The following is an 8,899-nucleotide window of genomic DNA, read 5'->3' as shown; positions in this document are numbered from 1 at the left end:
CAATTTGGATGGATGGATGGATGGATGGATGGATGGATGGATGGATGGATGGATGGATGGATGGATGGATGGATGGATGGATGGATGGATGGATATGTGAGAATAGAAATGATGTTGTACCTTTATGGGAGGACACAAGCTGCAAGGAAGTGCAGTGGGTAATAAGGCTATAGCTCATTTCTGCGGAGGCTTGCGTCTTTGTGTGTGTGTGTGTGAGTGTGTGTGTGTGTGTGTGTGGGGGGGGGGGCGTGTATGTGTGTGTACACTAGTTGTGTGTATGTCAGTTCCTCCAGTAGCGAAGAGGGAGCAGCCTCTATCCTATTAGTGACTACCTCTCACTGGATGACTTATATGCACCTCGTTTTTCACCAGCTGGATGACAGCAGATACTCGAGAAGAAACAAACACGTGTGTGCACATGCACTCTTGCACGATTGTGCAGCTACAGGAGCAGTGACAGGAGTAATCTACTCCTCCTTCCTGATGTGAAGCAAGAATTCCATCAGAGCAGAAAAAAACCCTCCATCTTACCACCAAAGTGTGAAATTATAGAAGAAAACCTTGGAAAGCTATGTATCAACATGTTCAGGGGTATTTTTCATTGAGGTTCTAAGTGAATAATAGCTTTAGGCAAGGTTGGTGAAAAGTGAACCTAATTGCTTGTTACTTATCAAAAAGTAATTACCATTTTACTAGTGACTCTTACCCATTAATCACAAAGTAATTTGGAATGTTATTCATTAGTCAGACCAGCTTGTCAGAGGTGCACTTAAACTATTTAAAAAACTCAATATCCCATTGTCACCTGCTTTGTATTTCACACAGAAACAAGACATTGTGGTTTTAAAAAAAGCAACCTTGATTTTAAATTTGTAGATCAGTCAGTTCCATGGTGCACACACTGCATGGTGGACAGGAATCACTGATTGCACTGCTCAGATTTGCACGTCAAACAATCTTAAAATCAACAACTAAAAATACTGCACACTTGGGTCAGTCGATGGCAAAATTGTGGGACCCTGAGAGAAATGATCTGGAGCCAGTGTGAGCTGCAGGTTCTTTATCATTTAAGCTCAAGGAACCTGAAGGCAGATCTCAAAAGTGTTATCAAAACCTGAAGTCTGCAACAGTAGAATATAGGTCTTCTAAGAGATGTTAATGTCGAAATACACTGCATGACAAAAAAAAGTTTTGCACCCAGAAGGAATGGCCTGATTTGGGTGAAATTTCGTACATATCCAATAATGGATATGTAAATGATCCAATTTGCAAGGAGCTAGCATGTCTAGAATAAGCACCAGAGGGTATATGTGGTCACATTGTGGGTTTGCATCAGACTAGGTGGTCGTATTATGCAATTACCCAGCATATGAGGCTTATATATGTCACAGTGGCCCAAAGTTGGAACCAATGGGTACAAGAGAGCCTCCCCCACATAAATCTTGAAGGTCCCAGTCTCTCAATGCAGACCACTCCAAGGAAGAATTGTTGTACTGTCCTTCTATCCATTCATCCTTTGAAATGTGTGTCTGTCATCCAGACACAGGTACTGGACTCTATATAACACTTCATCCCATCCTCCACTGTATCTCAATGCCTTCACAACAGGTTCACCATCCCATCAATAGGCTGCCATTAACACCAGAGCACAGGCAGATGTGTTTGGAGTGTTGTTGTAACCAAAGGACATGGACTGATGTTTAATGGTATTTTATTCTGTTTAAATCTTGGCTCTTTGTTAGCATGGATGATCATTGTGTATGCATATAGAAACGCTGAAAGGACCAGTTCTGCCAAAGTCGTAGAGAGACATATTGATGCTACTCCCGGAGAACCATAGGGGATGACTTCGATGACCTGAAGTCATCCCCTATGGTTCTCCGTAGGGAACCATAGGGGATCGCTGGTGGTGATTCAGGAGACCCTGAGAGTATATTCTGCATGTCTTACCCTTCTGTGACATCAACCTTGCTCAGTCTTCCAACAAGACAACACCCTGCCACACCTGGCACATGCATCTATAGACAGCCATCATCATGTTGGGGTCCTACTAAAGCCAGGTCCCTTGATTTTTTTCATTATCAAATGGGTGGAATCTGGACAAATGACAACAACAAAACTCAAGGGTCACTTCCTAAAGCTGTGAGCCAACTTTCCACAGGAGCGATTATCACTGCATAACTCTCTTCCATTCCACACTTGTGCTTTTCATTACAGAGAAAATCAATTTATCATTGCGTCTTGTATTGTATTATCAATTGTTGCATTATATTATATCATATTCTATACAATTTGTATAATAATCATGTTACTGTAATGTAACTTACAACTTTGCTTTAAAAAATGGTGACCGAACAAACTTACTAACAGTTTCAGCTTATCTCAATGTAGTTCCAGTTATACATGTTCTCCATGAATGACAGTTGATCTTATCCTATCTGCTCAGAGTACCTTGAAAAAAATATTCAAAGTGTGCTCTCTCCACAAATAAGCACTCCTGACAAGACCCTGCAGCTGCAAAAAATGGCTGGTGTGCATACATCTTTACCAACCATGATAACATTGTGAATACCTTGTAGCAGTCTTGTAGACATGCAAAAGCGTAATTCTTACTTAAGGTGCATGAACTAAGAACGAAAACAAGGAGAAGAAAGTTTCCTTTTTGTTGCCTTACTCAAGGTCGCCTAGAAAAAGATGCTTTAATTTGGGTTATAATTATTTTTTCTGTTTGAAAGCTATACTCTGACAAGAGTAGACCAAATTTAAAAAAAAAAAAGAAAAAGTTGACATTCTGTCTACCCTAGCTGACTCATGTTTTCCATGTTTGCAGTTGGTGTCTGAATACTGCACAATTAGTTGCAAGATATTTCATAAAAGGCTTACAATCTTGAAAGAGTTCTTTATTTTTTTACAGTTTAGACCAGTCTGTTAGCTTTTACATCACGAACCTTCATGAACTTCAAATCCTTTTAGTACTTCTAATAGAGAACTGATCAAAATAAGCCACAGAGAAATTTCATTTAGGTTTAAAAATCAGGGAAAAGATTGGTACAGAACATAAATACACACAAACACACACACAGCTAAAACATCTTTTTAATCCAAATTTGTCCTTTAAAGTTAAAGTTCATTTGTGTTATTGTAATTTACCATTTTCATTGTGACATTTTCTCTCGGGAATGAAAACTGACCCCATCAGACTCTGCACACGCAGGAGTCCAAGCAAACCCGACAACTAATGGTATGAAAAAAAGGAGGGCGGGGGTAGAGATTTCAGTATCTATACTGATAATTTTACTCATTTTAATTAAATTTATGCATATTCTCCCCTATTAAGAATTTAGGGCATCGGTATCAGTTAGAAATGAAAGGAAAAAAGGAGAGAGAAAGGAAAAAAGTGTGTCACTTTCGCAGTGGGACTGAGAGGCTTCATTAGGATGCCTGTTGAAGTCATCTTGTGGCCATTCAAGCTCTGCCCCAGCATTCCCATTCAGCACTCGTGGGAATCCTACACCAGCCTCACATTTACAACCTCGTCAAAAGCAAGAAATAACCAGGTGTCAGGTCATCTTGGTCTCTCCTAACCCACAGTGGTGACATTCTGCCACCTCCTTCTATTTATTCAGCCCATATTAAAGCTTCGTGTCGTCTTCCTCAGAAAGAAAAATGTCAGGCGTTACTTATCCGAAGCTTTGAAGGCTCCTAATGAGAAAAGCAGTGTAAGCATTGAGATGTTAGAGCTGAGAGAATTTGATGTTACCTGTGAAAAGAGGATTAGATGTTCTGTGTAATTTTGCCTCTCACAGATGATAAGTGATCAAATGGAAGAGGGTAAAATTCTGCTAAAGTTCCTCCTCTTTAGAAGTTCTTCACCGTTATATCTCATTTGCCCTTTTATCATTTGCCATAATTCTCCACATCTGCCTCTCTATTCTTACACTGTAACGCTCTTTCCATATTTCTCGCTTCACCTCTGTGTTGGAGACACTTTCTTCCACTTGCTTCACGTCTTCAGTCAGCCGCTCTCTTGGCCCCCAGCGCAGCGGGGTCCAATATGTCTTTAAAAGTAGGACATCACTGAGTAATTTGTTGCACCTATGAAGTGATACTTCAGTTGTCACCATATTTTCAAGTCTTCAAGCCTGCCCCAAGCACACAACGGGATCATCTTCTCTGGAGAACAGGCACAATGATTTGCTAGTTGTGTTAGGTGGAATTTTAAAATGTATTTTCACTAAGACATGACACCTTTTCATGGTGTAATCTGTGTCATATCACTGCACATAATTTGTTGTTAAGCAAATTGGTAACAGCCACTTTCTATCGTAGCTGTGCTTCATATCACTGAGCTCATTTTTGTTTATTGTCGTAGGATTCATACATGCTTTTGTATGCAGTTTCAACCAATATTGTTTAAAGCTAAGTGAACAAATTGGGAATTTTAAATTATTAGGTCCACCTTCACATAGGATAATAACCCTGCTACAATGTATAGAATCATCCAGAATGGGGATGATCTTTGCAGGGTCTTGGTAAAGTCTTCAGTAGCCTATTAAAGATGCAGCTGGCTCCCCATTAAGATGAATAAAGCATGATAGGTTCATGACAGTTTTGCGCATGCACACAACATCTGCAGCAAGATCATAGTGGTTTATTTTTGTGGTAGCAGCATGTTAGTGTCCTGGGTGGAGTAGAGAGGTGGCATATCCATGACGTGGGCCCCAACATATCAACATAGCTTGGTCATCAAGAATTTGAAGCAGGACTGGCCATTCTGGCTCATAATTTTTTGTCCTGATGACTGGGCCTGTTGGAAGAAAAAAGGAAGAAGAGTGGATATGGTGAAGGTTCCTTAAAGAAAACACCTTCACTTGTATCCTCTCAAACTGCTTAATGGGGTTTCATCCTCCACAGCACGGCTGAAACTGGAGGCCCAGAAACCTCCCACACATATAAAGCCCTCGCAGCTTAAATTAGATAGTCTTATGATCTATATTTACTCCTCAAGTTGTATGACAAAGATTCCTTTGTCAGTTCATTGTGCTGTTGTGTGATTCCTGCTGAAAGTGAGAAATTTCCACTAAAATCAGTTAAATAGTTGTATCATTTTTTGGCAATAGGTTGTATAAATTGTCAGGACATGCAAACCGAGCCTTTTTCTTCATTCTGTCGTTCTCCTGTACTGTAGTAGGGTGTCCCCTCCATTTTCCTGCTTAACTTGTTTCTCTGTGCCCTGTCCGATCATAGATTGCCTTTTGGATGCAGCTGTCCTGCTGCTTTAATCAGACTCTAGTCTTGGCCTGGCTACCCCCTGAACGTGCTAGCCTGTGCTTGAGAATCATAGTTACCTCACCAACGATAGGCTCTTTCACAAGACACCTCCAGCCAGGACTTAGGCGCCTCCTGGCCATCTCGGTGTGATTTTTAAATGGACTGAGGCAGAAAGTGGGGTTGAAGTCAACCCACGCTTGATGTGCCTTTGTGCTGTAAAGCGAGGTAGTAGTTCTGCCATGATGGTAAAGCCTTATCATCATGGCAGAACAAACAATTTTGATGATTTCACTGCAGGGCCCATATAGAAAAAATTCTTCAGATTATGACGAGGTTGTTTAAGCAGCCTAGCGCAAATGCGATATGCGCTACATGGCTGTAGCTTGTTCTAGCATGGCTTGATATTCTAACTGTATCTTGACACAGTCTGAGAGAGTCATGCCAGAATGATGTTCGGGGAATGGTGTGGTCATAGGTGTGTATAGTGTAGTATCATCATGCTACAGATGTATCACTGTGCGGCCGCAGAAGAGCTTCTTGAGGGCATGGAAATTAGCAAAATAGCAGGGAAAATTCTATTTAGCAAGTACTAACAGTGTAACAATGTCACACTTGCCTTTACACTGTAGGAGGTTATCCAAATTTGCTGCAATCCAACCAGATTCTAATAGATTAAGGAGGTCGTGGAGAGTGTAGCAGGGTTATTATTGTCTGGTGTGAAGGGGGCCTAAACACCATATTAAAGCAGCCTGGGTCATCTTCACTTTTATTCCTTGACTCCATTGCCTTGGTGTCTTAAATCTATATTAATATAGGCACCTGCATGCCATGGGATTTTGAGCAAAATCTCACTTCAGTTATATTAGGAGAGGCACAAGAAAGCATCTCTCCCACTGGTGTGTCAATTCTGAGTCCCCATCTGTCTCTTACAATTTGTCCAACCTTACAGATGTGTGAAAATGGACTGATTTTGCTGTTTGAACAGCGGAAACACAGGATTGCACTTAAACCTGGATGATTAATTTTTCAAGAAGCCGCACACCAAGCTTTTAATGCAAGACTGACACGTGATGTGACATCTGTGGAGGTTATACAGTTCATTTTTTTTTACCAGCTATACGCTAAACTTGCCTGTCAGCCATACATGAGTTGAAATGAAGTCTAATTAAGTTAAGAAAAAGTCTGTAAAAGCTGTCGTTGATTTTAGGCTTGCATGTCATTATGTACATTTTCTATATGGTAGTATTTGAAAAAAGCCTGCACTGTGCCATGTTTTTTTTTTTATTATGTATTCATTTAAGAGCTTTTAATTCAGTTCATTTGGTGGAACTAGTACTTTTACTTTGTAGAGAAGATTATAATTACTTTATTTCTGCTCTTTTCCACCTGCTGCTGTTCATTAACTGACCTTTTGGATCAGGTCTAATTAGCCTTTGCTCTATTCAGGTTGGGGTTGGGCTCTGCTTGAGTCACCAACGGATCAAGTCTTTTTTGAATCTGCCATTCCTTCCTGAGTAATTAGTCTGCAGACAGAGCGCTCATCAAAGAGTGCAAATGAGATCACTGAGAGTTGTGGGGCATAAACCCTTAACAGTTTGCTTACACAAGGAGGCCCTCAGTTGTGTTTTCCAAAAGTCTCTCTCAAACTTGCTTTAATTTCAGATGATTCAGCTGGTTACAAAAATCTGTGCAGTTCAACATGTCCTATGTCAATGACTGTCATTTGTTTATTTGCTGGTCAACAGTATCTGGAGGTGTTTATTGTCTCAGTTTCACATTGACATTATGTGGAAACACAACACTTGGATGCAGACACTTACTTTCAATAAGGGTGTGTGCTTGGGGCTCCGAGAGTGTACAAAGGGTCTCTTTTTCTTTACAGAAACAGAAAATTACTGATTGCAACTTCCCACATAGGCTCTCTGAAACTCAGACAGACAGAAAGAGACACAAATATTGGGAGAGTTTATATCTGTTATCCGGTCATAACAAAATACATAATAGGCCAAGCATTCATTGATGAAATGCCCATAAACCATCACCTTCTATGCCAGAGTTTTAGACTAAGAGCATCTTATGATGGAAAATGAGGGAGTTGTAGCCGTTTTTGTCAAATTTAAAAAATAACATTCTGGGTACCTTCTCCTGTTATATCTTGCATGATCTCACATGATCTGTTAGTGCTCAGACTGTGTGTTGGGAATGTGTAGCGCTTAGAGTACATGTTGGAGATAACGCTCTGCTACTACCACATCAAATTGTAGCTCAGTATCTGTAAAGTTGGAAAAGTTATGTTTGTGTTTGTTAGGGTCAGTTAGCTGTGGAGGCCATATTGATCACTTATAGATGTACACCCAATGGTTACTTTTTGAGAGTTTCATTAATATCTATCCACTGGTTCATGCAAAATTTTGTTAACGTGACAGTCAGACAAATACACACACAGACAGACACGGGCAAAAACATTATCGCCCTTTTGCTTTTGACAGTGGCATTACAATAGTATTTATCTAAGACACCTATCAGACACTGTGATCTGCTACATGCAGGTTACAGTGTGAATACATCCCCTCATGTTGTTGTTTACAAGCTTTGCTCTCTGTTAGTATTGATACTTACTGTATGTAATCACAGATTTGTGTCCTCTGCAGAACTCGGCTCACTGACTTTGAACAGAAAACAGAAAATATTTAATATGCTTGTTTAAAAAGATGTTCTGGGATAAGAAAATAACACAATAGTATTTTGATATAAGAACAGTGCTGCTATTTGAAATATCTTTCCGAAACATAAAAAAATAAATATATGTATTTGCACCCCTAAGGTATTATCTCTGATCTCATGTTAGAATAGTAGTTTGTAATCTGCCATTATTTTTTCCCCTTAAAGCAATAGTTCAGACCGTTTGAAGTGGGTTTATGTGGAAAAGTCATGAATATTTAAAATGTTACCTGTTGTAGATTGCTCTGAACAACATCAGTTTGAAAAATGTCTACTTCTGAACAGGTCAAATAGCGTTTACATGAATTGCTATGAAATGTTTGAAATTGCAGTTTGCTATGAGCTAAGATGCTAAGAGCTATCTACAGCAGGTAAGATATTAATTGTTCATAACCATTCCACAGAACTCCACTGGATCTGACCTACACCTTTACATTCTTAACGATTGTTTATTTAATATGTTCTGCGCTAGTGTGTCAAAGTTTTCAGATGAATTTGTATTGATTTTTACAGCATCAAACTAAGATGTTTGTGCATTTACTTTTTTAAAAACAAAGCTAAGGCACAGACCACTTTACAGAGGAATAACAGAACAGATAAGCTGGTTTGCAGCCACGCGTAGAAGTCTGTATAGCAAATAAGTGTCACTGAATACCATGTTACCTTTATCTGAGAGGGAGTTTTGATATGTGATATGTTATGAAATGATGATCTTAAAGAAAAGAACAAACCACATATGAGACACTCTGCTTCAGTATCTGGAATCCAAAGGAAGTGTTAACACAACAGCACAATGCATTATCTTGCATCAGCAAGGTCTCTCACAGGCACAAATTCTGCAGCAGCCAGGTTTTTCCAAATGTGCTGTTTTTGTAAGGTTGATGATTTCAGGCACAACGGTTCCATG

At 39.7% G+C, this 8,899-nt stretch overlaps 1 protein-coding gene across 13 annotated transcripts in view; it reads left to right on the top strand.

The window, feature by feature from the left end:
- Window positions 1-8,899, top strand: part of LOC108241532 (receptor-type tyrosine-protein phosphatase delta) — a 241,498-nt gene that overhangs the window by 61,875 nt on the left and 170,724 nt on the right. The gene's annotated exons all lie outside the window — the stretch shown is intronic.

The sequence above is a fragment of the Kryptolebias marmoratus genome, linkage group LG3 (assembly GCF_001649575.2).
Source record: "Kryptolebias marmoratus isolate JLee-2015 linkage group LG3, ASM164957v2, whole genome shotgun sequence".
NCBI lineage: Eukaryota > Metazoa > Chordata > Actinopteri > Cyprinodontiformes > Rivulidae > Kryptolebias > Kryptolebias marmoratus.
Note: the sequence above shows the minus strand (reverse complement) of the source record. Positions and strands in the feature narration are given on the sequence as shown.